This window comes from Pristis pectinata, chromosome 34, assembly GCF_009764475.1.
Source record: "Pristis pectinata isolate sPriPec2 chromosome 34, sPriPec2.1.pri, whole genome shotgun sequence".
Taxonomy (NCBI): domain Eukaryota; kingdom Metazoa; phylum Chordata; class Chondrichthyes; order Rhinopristiformes; family Pristidae; genus Pristis; species Pristis pectinata.
The window spans coordinates 4657493-4671359 of record NC_067438.1 but is presented as its reverse complement, the minus strand read 5'-3'; the positions used below and the strand labels follow the sequence as shown (position 1 = coordinate 4671359).

At 42.4% G+C, this 13867-nt stretch overlaps 1 protein-coding gene across 3 annotated transcripts in view; it reads right to left on the bottom strand.

Moving 5' to 3' along the window:
- The window catches only part of csnk2b (casein kinase 2, beta polypeptide), a 41508-nt gene that overhangs the window by 27221 nt on the left and 420 nt on the right, over nucleotides 1-13867 (bottom strand). The window contains exon 1 of one of the 3 annotated variants that reach the window (XM_052043832.1): nucleotides 13226-13642. The exons of the other annotated variants lie outside the window; for them this stretch is intronic. The gene's annotated coding sequence lies outside the window, so the exon portion shown is untranslated. Of the gene's footprint in view, nucleotides 1-13225; nucleotides 13643-13867 lie in introns of those variants that run through there. 3 annotated transcript variants of the gene reach the window in all.

Genomic DNA, 13867 nt, shown 5'->3' with positions numbered 1-13867 from the left:
ACTGGCTAGAGTCCACCACTCTCTGTAGCCTTTTGCGTTCCTGTACATTGGAGCCTCCATACCAGGCCAAGGCTGGTAACAAAGTGGGGAACTTAAAACTACAATTAATTATCAACCTAGATTAAATAATTTTTAAATCCAGACAATGGTTTATTGATTGTGGAATCACCCTCCAGGCATGAGAGCTCTCAGAACAGGAAATGAGTACAGTAAACAGAAGTTACTGCACAATCCACCATGTGGAAGCTGCAATAAGTGTCCCATGCCACTATAAGAGACGTTCCTATAGCTGTACCCCACTTCTGGTATCCTACTACAGCTGAACAGAGCCATTGTTGTACTAAACTTGAACGTAAAATGCAAAGACGACAGGAAAGACTGTACACACAGTTCTAAACATTTCGTACCTCGAGACAGTCACAAGGGATACTTGCCTTCAGTAGCCAGGGCATAAAATACAAGAACAGGGTGGTTTTATGGTACAACTCAATAAGACATTGGTTAGGCTGCAGCTGGTGTACTGTGTACAGTTCTGATCACAACATAATGGGAAGAATGTGGTTGCTTGGACAGAGTGCAGAGGAGACTCACCAGGATGTTGCCTGGAATGGCAGGTTTCCACTGCAAGGAGAGACTGGATAGGTTGGCTTTGTTTGCCTTGGAGTGGAGGCGGAGGGAGGAGGGGGTGGTTGGAATATCTGGCAGAGGTATACAAAATGATGAGGGGCATAGATAGGACAAGACTGAAGGAAACTTTACTCCACAGCAGAGGTATTTACAACTAGAGGGCCCAGGTTCAGAGTAAGGAGCAAGAGATTTAACAGAGAGCTGAGGAAGAACTTTTTCACCCAGAGGGTGGTTGGAATATGGAACGCACTGCCTGAATGTGTGGTGGAGGCAGGTCCTCTCCCAACATTTAAGTATCTTGGCAAGCACTTGAATTATGAAGACATTGAAAGCTACAAAAGACCACATTGAAGGCTATGAACCAAGTGCTGGTAAATGGGATTGGTCTAGATGGTCACATGATTATTGGTTGAAGGGCCTGTTTCTGTGCTGTAGTCTCAATGACAATTATCTTGACATTTCAGCATGGCCCATCTGATTATATCTCAAATTGTAACAAGAGATATTCAAAATATAAACTAAGCGGAGTCTTCAACACTGGATAACATTAATGGATCTAAAAAATACTGACAATAAATGTATACATTTAGTTTTCTCCTTCAAGCTACATTACAAAGGGCTACAAGTTAGAGCCTGGGTACCCTGTGGCAAGTGATTTACTCATCTAAGCAAGTGAAGAGTGATAGAATATTCTTCACTTGTCCGCACTAGTGCAGCTCAAAAACTCAAGAAGCTCGACACCATCCTGATCAAAGCAGCCGATGTGATTGCCATATCAATCACCAGCCTAAACATTCTACCATTAGTGGACAGTGGTTGCAGCATGTACCACTGACAAAATTCACTGCAGTTACTCACCCAGACTATTTTGACAACACCTCCTAAAACCACAACATATCCCATGGAGGGCGACAAGGACATCAGGTACTTGAGAACACCGTCACGTGCAGGCATACCTCCCTGACTTGGAAATATAATGCTGTTCCTTCATTATCATTAGGTCTAAGTCCTGGAACTCTTAACCCAATAACCCCATGGTGTACCTTCACCAGAAAGATTGCAGCAGTTCAGTTAGCGAATCAGCACCACCTTCTCAATGGCATTGAGGAACAGACTATAAATGTTGGCCTTGTAGTGACAACCCATATCCCAAAAAGAAATAAATAAAAGATCAAACAATATGGCAATCTTTGACTAGTTTGTCAACTTAACTACAGGAACTTTTTGAGCTTCTGGTGGAAGGAAGTGCAGTGGAATGGGACCTTATCAACAATGTATGGAGTTGAATGGGTGCTTTTCATTCTGCATCTGTAGCCCTTATACTATCACAGCATGTTGGAAGAGAAATACAGTAGCACACACAATTTAGCTAATTATAAAGCCAAACGTGATTCTCCAAGGGTGAAGGAATACTTTATTAATAGAATCTGATATGCCACATTTTTTAACAATGTTTCTGGCAAGGTCACCATTTACACCACATCATGTTTCCCTTCAGAATATGGCAGTGGGCCTTCAATACCTTCACTGTGAAGATACTCCCAGTGTACTTCGGTCAGGAACACAGGAATTTTCCTTGGTGATACAGAAGTAATGGGCAATGAGACCAGGTCTGGTGCTGTTTGACAGCATTTCCATGCATTGGTGCAATCCAAGTTCCACACAGCTGGAGTTTGCAGCTGTGAGAGATGCTCTCGGGAGAAACCTTGACAAGTTCCTACAAACTGACAATGAGATCAAGGAAAAGTTCTAACCATTTTGCCTATTTTTAATTTCACAATATACAAGTTACAAATCTAACACTCGTGTACAGTTGATTTCAATATTTAAAAAACCTACTACGTCTTTCATTGGGGAGCTGCAAATCACCATCTGGTAGAAGTGAAGTGTCCATGCTTCTACGTCTGGGCATTGCAAGTTATAAAGTTGTAACAGTAGAGGAAGGCACCTTCCTTGTTGCAGTTACCAACTGCAATGAGCAGTCAGTTGCATCACCAATTGATTGGAATGATGTCACAGTGCTGGCTGACTGCAGTGATGTCACCAACTGACGGCTATGAAGTCAAAGCTCTTGCAGCCGAGTGAAGCGAGGTCAGTGCTTGCAGGTGACGGATGCTGCCAGCTGGCTGCAGTGATGTCACAATGTTTGCTGCCACGTAAAATGTCGATGGTTCTGTGAAATAGTTCACTTAAACTGCAATGTTTTCTCCTCGTAGCATTTAACTTCTGCCCACTGATCTGTAATTACCAATCACCCACTAAAGTGCTTATAAAATGGCAACGTCAATACCCTATTTCTGCTGCAAATGCAGCCTCGAGCAAGCTTGTTCTCCACTCCAGTTCAAAAAAAACCGATAGGACAATTTGTTTCAGCATTCTTCAACTCACTACTTCGCTGAGGATCTAGGCTGGGAGTGCCAGCTACTTGGACCACACACACAGGAATCCAGATAGCAAATAATGGCGTGCTAGTCAATCGATCCTGATTTCATCCACAGCAGAGACTTTCCACCAATTAAAAGCTGGCTGACTGCCACATTACACTGCAATCTTTCCCTCTCAGCCATGGGGTACTTAGCATAACTGATGTCCTCTCCAGAGCTGTCGTCTGCAAGATGAGCAAACCTCAAATCCAGGAACACATTCATCTGTGCTGTTCAGCGAACCATCGAGAAACCAGACGGCATTTTTGGCAAGAGATAAGGTTGTTGATCTGGTTTCAAATCAGAGCCCATCAAACCTTTAATCCCCGACTCTCCTCCCATGGATGACACAGGACCACTTCCAAATTAATCTTCTCCCACATTTATTTAACGTTGGCACCATAGGCAATGGCATCATTAGGCATATTGTTAACTGGGTGGGATAGGCAGATCTTCTCCCCCGTATGGTACAAGTCTCCTTACCCAGGAAAAGGAAACTTGCCATGGAGGGAGTGCAATGAAGACCCACCTGCTTCCTCAGGCAACACTTTGCTGTATGATGAGACACTGAATAGGCTTGACCTGTATTCTTTAAGGTTTACAAGAACAAGGGTAAAGCTCTCAAAATTCTGACAGGGTGGATGCAGGAAGGATGTTCCTCTGGGCTGTCCAGAACCAGGGGTCACAATCTCAAAATTAGAGGCCAGCCACTTAGGACCAAGATGAGGAAGAATTCCTTCCTTCAAAGTGGGGGGTGGGGGGGGGGGGGTGTAATCTTTGGAATTCTTTAGCTCAGAGGACTGTGGAGATTCAGTCATTGAATCTATTTGAAACAGAGGTAGACAGGTTTCTGGCTATTAGGAGATTCAAGGCATTTAAGGATAGGGCAAGTAAGTGACACTGAGGCAGAAGATAAGCAGTGATCAAGATAAATGACAGCACAGGCAAGCATGGCTAGATGACCCATCATGCACCCAATTTGTATGTGTGGGAGAGACTAGGGCAAGCAGACACCTCTTTAAGCACACATCTAGGCACTTCTCAGATAGGTCGAGGACTTCTGCATCCAGAAACCTTTCAATTAACAATGCTTAAGAATGAATTCCCAAGACGTTCAAAGCAGCTGGAAATACTGCTTCAAAAGATGCAGAAAAACTGTGCATGCCCAAGATGCCTCAACTAAAGATATACGGGGTTCCAAGTTTGAGGAATTATAGACATCAATCACCACCTTGTGCCCACCCCACCTCCCCTCTTTTGTCCACCTATCACTGCTCTGCTTTTCCCTCCTATATACTGGGCTTCCCCTTTTCCAATCTTCAGTCCTGAAGGAGGTGTCCTGACCCGAAATATTGACCACCTGCTTTTCTCCACAGATGCTGCCTGGCCTGCTGAGTTCCTCCAGCATCATTCCAGGCACCCATCATTCTGCGTAAAACAAAAAACCTACTTCTGACATCTCCCCAAAACTTTCCTCCTCTGACAAACTGATGTCCTCCGGTATTGGCCTTTGTCGCCCTGGGGAAAAGGTGCTGCCTGTCTACTATCTTTGCCCCCATAGTCTTATACACCTCTATCAAGTCACCTCTCATCCTGCATTGCTCCAGAGAAAATCTCAAGCTGACTCAACCTTTCCTCATAAGAGATGTCCTCTAATTGAGGCAGCATCCTGGTAAATCTCATCTTTTTCTCATCTCTCCTTGAATCCTTCTGCCAATTCCTGCCCCCTGGTTTTCCACCCTTCTGCTAATGGAAATTGGTCTTTCATACTAACTCAACCGAGGTCCCTCACTAAAGTTCACAAACTGCATCCAATGCACCACTTCACTGGCTTTCTTTGTTGCCTCCTCAACAAAGCTCATTTAGTTAAATTAGCTTAAATCTACTGATTAATCTGCACCTTTCCAATGGAAGGTTTATACCGTTCCTTAGAATTAATGCCAGTAATTTGCATGCCACTGAAGTTAAAACTAATAGGCCTATAGTTACTTGGTTTTATTCTTTCCTCTCTCTTTAAGCAATTGTACAATATACTCCAGCACACTCCTTAGCCAAGGAGGAATGAAAAATTTCATGCACAGGTTCCCCAATATTAACTGACCTGGTGAAAGAGAGCACCAAACTTCCAGTGTATTCTCTGTAGCTAGAAGTGTTTCCTAATAGGTACGGTAAATCTTCACAGTCCCCCCCCCCCCAAGTCAGAGTTTTCAACCAACAGAAATAGCTCCTTTCTGCCAATCCCATCGTTTCCTAATATCACACTGCCCTTTAGCCATCCACGGAACACAACCTTTGCTTCTGCAAACTCCAAACTGGAGTTTAACCTTTGGCATCCAGGTATCACCGGTAAATCTACACTGCAGTTCATTAATATCCTTCTGAAGATGGCAGTGCCAAAGATTGCTCACAAAATGCAGTAACCAGATGTTTACGTAGCTGCACCACAACTTCTATTCTCTCGTATTCTAATCTCTTGGATATAAAGTCTAGCAGTTTTGATAACTACCTGCTCATGACATTTTAATGATTTCTATGAATGTACTACCAAGTCTTTTTGACTTGGATATCTGAAGATCCACTGCCATCTTTTCACCATTTAGAAAGTATTCTTTTTAGACTCAAAGTGAAATGCCTCACATTTGCCCACACTAAAATTTATTTACCACTATTTTGTCCATTCAATCTATTTAATGCTTCCACCTACACTGATTACAATGCCACCTACCTTTGACTGGTCAGCAAATTGTGTTATATAACTTTCTATTCCAATTGATATATACAGTGAATAACTAGGACCCCAAACACAGATCCTTGTGAGATTCCAATGAGTACCTGTTCTGTCTCCTACCATTCTTGCCAGGTTGATAAGTTCCATCCAACACCACAAGCTTCAATGTCTACAGTAAACAGCATTAATACTAGAATTATGAACCAGCCTCTCAATACTTCAAACATGCTGGCTGCAACATTAAGTTATTACTGACAACTGAGTGTTGTTCTTGGTCCAATACTAGAAAATGCATGGAATTATAAAATGCAAAAGCACTGAAATATTGTCTGCACGGGCTCTTTCAAAGACCTCTGCCACTTCTCTGCAGTGCTGTAAAAGTATATATCCAACTGTCTTTTGAAAATTGCTTGTAAATTTGCTTCCAGACTTTCAGCCAGTAGATCACTCACCTATGTATTCACATCATTTTTAAAACAGAACCTGGACACATTAACTATTTCATCTGTGCCCTTAAAACAAGTCCATTCTGTTGGAACTGCAACAACATCAAAAAAATGTATTCAGGTCATTATCACTTTGCTGGTTTAGGGTATTGCCAAGTACAAACTCACTGCTACAGTTATCGTAACTATGGCTACACATCAACATCCTGTACCTCTCAGAACCAGAAGGCATTGTTAACAGAAAGTTAAAACTTAAGGACTCATTGAAATATTTATTTCAGGTAGACACCTGCATCCACTCCAAGGACTGTCCTGTTTTCTGAAGAACACCATCCAGAGTTGAACATAATACTCTGAGGCTTAACCAAGTATGACAAAAGTTAGCAGAACTCCACTGCTTGGAAACAAAATACAACTATTTTTAAGTCAAGGAACCCATGGTTTAGCAGGCTTTTTAACTGTCCAAGTTTGGATAAGTACAGCCCCAGATCTCCCTGAATGTGCAACCATTTTAAATTGCCCCATTTAGTACATGCTGTCACTCCTCAATATATGCAGGAAAACACATCATACTTCTGGTGTTAAGTTTTATCCAATAATACAGCTTAAACCGTTTGAAGGCTGTTACTCACCTGCCTGTTGTTTACTACATTGCAGAGTTTCCTCTGGTGTTCAGACATTCATATTATTGTCTTCAATCCCATGGGTTTCAATTACATTAACATATGGTATTCTGTCAAAATGCCTTTGAAAGCCCATAAATCCAACATCATCTGCACCATCCTCCCCAATTCTCTCTGCTACTTTGAAAAATAACAGCTCCCTCTGCTTGCTTTATGTTTACTTTTAATGTGGTGCTGTTGCAGTTCGAGAGACTAAATTTCGACATATCATCTACTCAGTTGGGAGTACCCTCATCTCTGAATGAAAACAGTCTGGTTCCACCTGAGACTGAAGCCCCAAAAATTTAAGCTGATATTCTCATGAAGTACAGATGGAGTTTTGTACTTTGGGAGATATACTGTCTTACCGGTCAGATGTTAAATTTATGCTCTCAGCTAGGCAGAAAAGATCCCAATCCAAAAAATATTAACCCTGTCCTGTTCAAAAATGTATACATAAAGCAACATCACATAATGGGCGATCTTACTATTCATTACATTTCTGCTAGCAGATCCTGCTGTGTATAAAAGATTGCCCTGTTTCCTGCATTATATTGGTGACATGCTTCACTGGCTATAAAATGGATTGAAACCAGAGGTAATGAAAAAAATGCTTTATTATTTATAATCAATGAAATATCATGTTTTTTCTCATAAGTTGTGGTCTTCTCAATTATAAAATTCAAGTTATATAACATTCCCATTCATAACTTTTAACCAATGGGAGCATGACATGAAAGTCAAAATTAAAGGGTGCCAACGCTATCAAGAAATTAACAGCTGCTCAGCTTAAATCCTTTGCTTTAAGATGGAAATATATCTTTTAGCTCGCTAACCCAAAGGAGAAAGATTAGGACAGGTTTGCAACGTATGTCAGGATTCTGGAAGTTGGCCAGTTAAAAACTACCAGTATAGAGGACCAGCAACCTTTCTCCTTTTATATTTAGGGAAATGTTCTGTTGAGTTGATTCAGTGAGATGAATTCCCAGCCAACTGAAAGTAAGAAACAGCAGAAATAAGCCATGTGGCCCCTCCTGTCTGCTCTCCTGGTCAATAAAATTGTGGTTGATTTTGTATCATGTGTCATTTTCCTACATTGAGTACAGATCCCTGAAAATCTAAAGGGTCCTCAACCTCTTTTTTGGACGTACTCAGCAACTCCACAACCTCCTTGGGTAGAGAATTCCAAAGACCCACTACCCCCTGGTCTCATCTCTGTTCTGAATGGTACTTTGAAACTGTGACCCCCGGTTGCAGGCACCTCAGCCTGAGAACATCAACTCCGCATCTACCCTGCCAAGCCCTGTAAGAACATTGCATGCTTCAGGATCACCTTCTTCCAGTTTTGACAAGGGGTCGTTAAACTGAAACATTAGCTCTTCCTCTTTCTACAAATACTACCTGACCTGAGTGCATCAGCATTTTCTGTTTTTATTACATAATCAGTTTCCTAATTGACTCTTAACTATCAGATCAATTTACCCTTTATCGTAACATAATACTAGATCCAAAATAACCGGTCCCCTCACTGTTTTCTCAATATACTGATCCTGAAGACCATCTCATACATTATTGTCTATTACACCCTATATTGAACCTGTGAATCAAGTTGGCTGGTCAATTATAAACCAGAAAGACAAACCTGCCTAGCTCATGTAATGGATTACCAATTCTGCCACAGATGATTGCCTTAGTTTTCGGTCTGCATTGCTAAATGCAGCATCTTCAAGTCATCATGACTTCAAAAAAAGATGCCACTTGTGTCAGTGATGCTTTACCTCACATTTTCAATTAACTAAATAAGTTGAACAACAAAGTACTTGATTAACAATGACTGCAAGGCCAATGTTTAGACACAGTATAACTTGTGAACAATTCACATCAATAACATGCTTTAATGTCATAATACTGGATAAAATTCGGCAAGTCTATACTTGGAATTCCACAGGGGTGGAAAATGCAAATATTCTGGCTGGTCTTCCAGTTTTCCTCCAGCACTGAAACAGAAGTGACAAGGCATTTAGAGAGACCCGGCACCAAAAAAAAAGTGGCAGGGTACTAAATATCCCTGGACGCAGGGCGATCAAGACAGACAAGGAGGAACAGCTGTAGCAGTACTAATTAAGAATATCGCAGTGCTGGAGGGGAAGAACTTTGGTCAAAGACTGAAACTATGCAACAAAAATTAAAAACAGAAACCATTACACTGCTGAATGCATCTTTTTGGCTGCTAGGCAGTGGGAAAGATGTAGAGCAGCAAATATGCAAGGAAATTCTAGATGTGCAAGAGCTATCATAGTTGAGATAATGAAAACTTAATGCTAACATAGTCTGGGATAGTAATAGCGTAAAGAGCTAAATGAGGGAAGGTTTTCCAAATACTTTCAGAAGAACATTTTTTCATCTGTATGCTCCCAGTATAATTAGAAAGGAGATATGGCTGGATCCCGTTCTGGGGAATGAATGGGGAAATAACGGAGTCATTGGGGAACATTTAGGGAATAGTGATCATAATAAGAAATTTGATATTAATAGTGGAAAATGACAAAAAGTCATCAATTAAAAAAAACTCAACTGGAGCACAGCCAGTTTCAGTGGATTAAAAATAGATCTGTCCTGACAACCAAATCCAGGGATCCTTTCATGACAAGAAAGGCACATCAGAATGTGCAAAAACAAGGAGTGGGGAAGAAATGACTACAAAAGCAGGTTTATAACACAAGTGAGAATTAGGCTGAAGGTGTGGGGGGGGGGGGGGGAAGGAGGAGGGTAAAAAGAAATAAGCAGCAGAAAGAGTACAAGTATTCACAAATACAAAACGGCTTCTCCAGTACTTATATAAATAGCTGGTGCAGTGGGACCAATTAGCATTAAAATGGAAATCCACCAGAGGCAGATAGCATGGCTGAGGCAAGCACTCCACAAAAGGCCAAACGCACACAGAGAGGAGAGTTGAGAAAAGGTTTAGGTTAAAAATTGAGAGATCTGCACATATACAAAGCAGGTAAGTTACCCGAGTGGAAATTGCAGCAATACAACCAGTAATCTTTGCCTCACAGGTGGATAGGGTAGTTAAGAAAGCTTACAGGATGTTAGCTTTCATAAGTCATGGGATCGAGTTTAAGAGCCGCAAGGTAACGATGCAGCTCTACAAAACTCTGGTTAGACCACACTTAGAGTACTGTGTCCAATTCTGGTCGCCTCATTATAGGAAGGATGTGGAGGCGTTGGAAAGGGTGCAGAGGAGATTTACCAGGATGCTGCCTGAATTGGATAGTATGCATTATGAGGAGAGACTAAGGGAGCTAGGGCTTTACTCATTGGAGAGGAGGAGGATGAAAGGAGACATGATAGAGGTATACAAAATATTAAGAGGAATAGATAGAGTGGACAGCCAGCACCTCTTTCCCAGGGCACCAATGCTCAATACAAGAGGGCATGGCTTTAAGGTAAATGGGTGGGAAGTACAGGGGAGATGTCAGAGGGAGGTTTTTCCACCCAGAGAGCGGCTGGTGCATGGAATGCGCTGCCTGAGGTGGTAGTGGAGGCTGATACGTTGGTCAAGTTCCAAGAGATTGTTAGATAAGCATATGGAGGAATTTAAAATAGAGGGATATGTGGGAGGAAGGGGTTAGATAGTCTTAGGTGTGGTTTGAAGGTCGGCACAACATGGTGGGCCGAAGGGCCTGTATTGTTCTATGGTAATCTGGGATTGAATTAATCGCCACTTGGTGTGGATTAATGAAGGAAAGCCAGCTTGGATTTGTTAAAGCCAATACCTGACCAACTTTGCTTTTTATGAAGTTGCAAAGGGAAATGGGTTTAATATTGCATATAAAGTTTTTCCAAATGTGACACAATAGGATTGTCAGCAATATTGAAACCATTGAAACAAAAGAGGCAGTAATGGCAAGCATTGTATCAGTAGGGAACTCTTGTCAGTTTTTCAGACTGGAGTTAAATTGGTTTATTATTATCATCACATGTACTGAGGTACAGTGAAAAAACTTTATTTTGCATGCCATCCATACAGATCATTTCATTACAAAAATGCACTGAGGTAGCACAAGGGAAAACAATAACAGAATGCAGAATAATGTGTTACTGTTACAGAGAAAGTGCGGGGCAGGCAGACAAGGCCAGACAGTGCAAGGCCATAATGAGGTAGGTTGTAAGGTCAAGAGTCCATCTTATTGCAGATGTGTAGACATTCCACGGAGGGGAGGCTGGTTTCTGTGACATGCTGAGCCAGGTCCACAACTCTGAAGTTTCTTGCTATCTCAGGCAGAGCAGTTGCTGTACCAAGCAATGATCCATCCAGAGACGATGCTTTCTACAGTGCATCTGTAAAAATTGGTGGAGTTGGGCAGTACAGTGGCATAACAGTACTGTCCTCAACATGTATTAATGATGATGCAGAGTGTGCAGATCACACCTTCAAAATGTACCGATGCAGCACTATGAAGTGTGTACTGAACACTGAGGATAATAATGATAGATTGCAAAGTGACACATAGGCCAGTGGCAGATGAAAATTATCACAGCCAGGTATAACATGACTCACTCATAGGAAGAGCCATGAAAGGAAATGTAATTTGATGGAAATGCAAGGCAGTAGAACCTGGGTGCATCTGTGCAGAAATCATTGAAAGTGAGAGGACAGGTTCAGAAGAGAGTGTAAAACACAAGGTGTGATCTGCACACAAGAACAAAAAGAGTTGGGAGCAACTAGGAGCCTGCTGCACAATTCAGCAGATCAAGGAAGACCTTGCCCCACCTGATCAATGTATTACTTGATTCTATCGTAGAATCACAGAACTGTTATGGCATTGCAGCACATTCAGAGATGTGCTCGTTCTTTGTGGAACAATCCAGTCAGTCAGTCCCTTTCTCCTGCTCTTTCTCCATGGCCCTCCAAATTGAGCATATTCAATTATCTTTTGAAAGAACTGATTGACTGTTTCTACCACCACAATGGGGAGATCTAGACCCCAATTTTACTTTGTAATTTTACTTTTTTGACATTTAAACCAATCCTCAATTCATTCTAAATGTTATCCTCTGAACCCTTATTTTCTATAATAACCTTACCAGTTACTTGTTTGAAAGTTCAGATGCACGAAGTACAGGCAATCCCCAGGGTTACAACACGATTCCATTCCCAGAATGGTTTGTAACCCGAGCTGTTCATGTCAGAAATAAACAGAAACAGCTGTGACAGGAGTGTGAGCAGGGCCAGGAAGAGCAGTGGCCAGTCAGCCTCAGTGAGTGAGTGAGGCGGCCGGAAATGCCCCGTTCCCACCCAGCAGAAGATGCTTGCAACAGCTGGCAAATCCATCCCCATCCATTCTGTTGGTCTCCCAAATGGTCGCTCTTACGTACCAGGTGTCTACAAGTCGAGCATTCATAACCTGGGGAGGAGCCGCAAATAGATTCCCTCATCTACCCTTCAAGTTAAATTCTGGGCTTTGAAACAGGAGCACAGAATACAAGAGGGTTGTGTTGAACCTTTATGAAACATTGATTTAGCAAATTAGAGCTTGTGCTAAATTCTCTGCTCTTGAGGGAGCAATGAAGCAAAGGTGCAAGTAAGGGATGCAGAAAAGATTTATTACTGGGAGGAATGACCTCAGTTGCATGGGCACCCCAGAGAAACTGGATCCAAGTGCCGATCCGATACAGATGTCTGAAATAACTAAAGACATAGGAAAAAAAGAGACAATTTCCACAAGCCATAGATTGAAAAAAAAGAGGCAAATGAGGAAAAGCCATCTTCAAGCAATGTGGTACCTGAAATGGTTTTAAAAAGGCCCTGAAAGAAAAAAAATCTGTAGGACTACAAAAGCACCGGGGGAATTAGGCCATTCTTTCAAATACCCAGGACAGACCATTTGGCCATGTGCTGCACCATTTCTCTGATTTTATAATTAAAGCAATTGAAATAGAAATTTTGCAGATTTAAACAAGAGCTGTTAGAAAGCACATAAATAATCAAACTGCAACAAGAGGAACTTGTTGCAGATATTAATCATTTATCAACTTGCAGTATTTTTTCATCCTAGGGACGCTGCAAAATAACCATATACACAAGGCTGCATGTGTTAACAAAATGGTTTAAATAGCTTTGACGTTTACATCACTGTAAAACGAAAAAACCCAAACACCTAACCTCAAACTGTAATGTGATCCTCCCCATAACCATTCTAGTTGCATGGTTCAATGCAATGTGACTAATAGATCCTTAGAATTTCACCTTGGGGAAAAAAAATCACGAAAAGAAAATGGTCATTAATATACCTGGAACAGAAAATGCTGAAATGGGTGCAGAAAAGCAGGTACCTGACAAAACCAGAGCAAAAGGCAGCAGGAAATCCTACAACGTCGGCCTGGAGATGGTCAGCGGTTAGATCCCACGCATGGTCTTGTTTATAAGCGGTAGAGCGGTGTTTTGGCACCCAAGAGCCGAGTGAACTCCTGGGCAACAGCTTCAGATGCGGCCGCTGCTCTCCTTGCAATGGATGGAAGGAGGAGGAGGAGGAGGAATGCGGCTTCACCCGTCACTGCGCCTGTTCTGGGTTGGCCGCGCGGCCCGCTGGGAGTTGTAGTCCTGCGCTGACGTCACCCCCGGCACCCAATGCTCGCCAGCCCGATCAACTACAAGCCCCAGCGTGCACTGCGGAAGCACCACCTTCGCCTTCCACTTAGCGGCCCGCTCGTTAGCGCAACTAGGCAACCATTACAAAGGCTTTCCAGAACACGAGCAATGCTTAACACCAACCCCGTGCGATTAAAAAACCCGTTCGTTCCCCGTCGCTGGCAACCCCACGAAACGTTTAATCTCCACGCATCGGCCACGATTCCGCGCCCGTCAACCAATCTTTAACAGCCGGAAGCGCGCGAACATTGATTGACAAGGCGGCTGACCAATCAGCGTCTGAGCCCCCTTCAGCTCCCCTCTTCCGATAGGTCCAACGGGAAGGC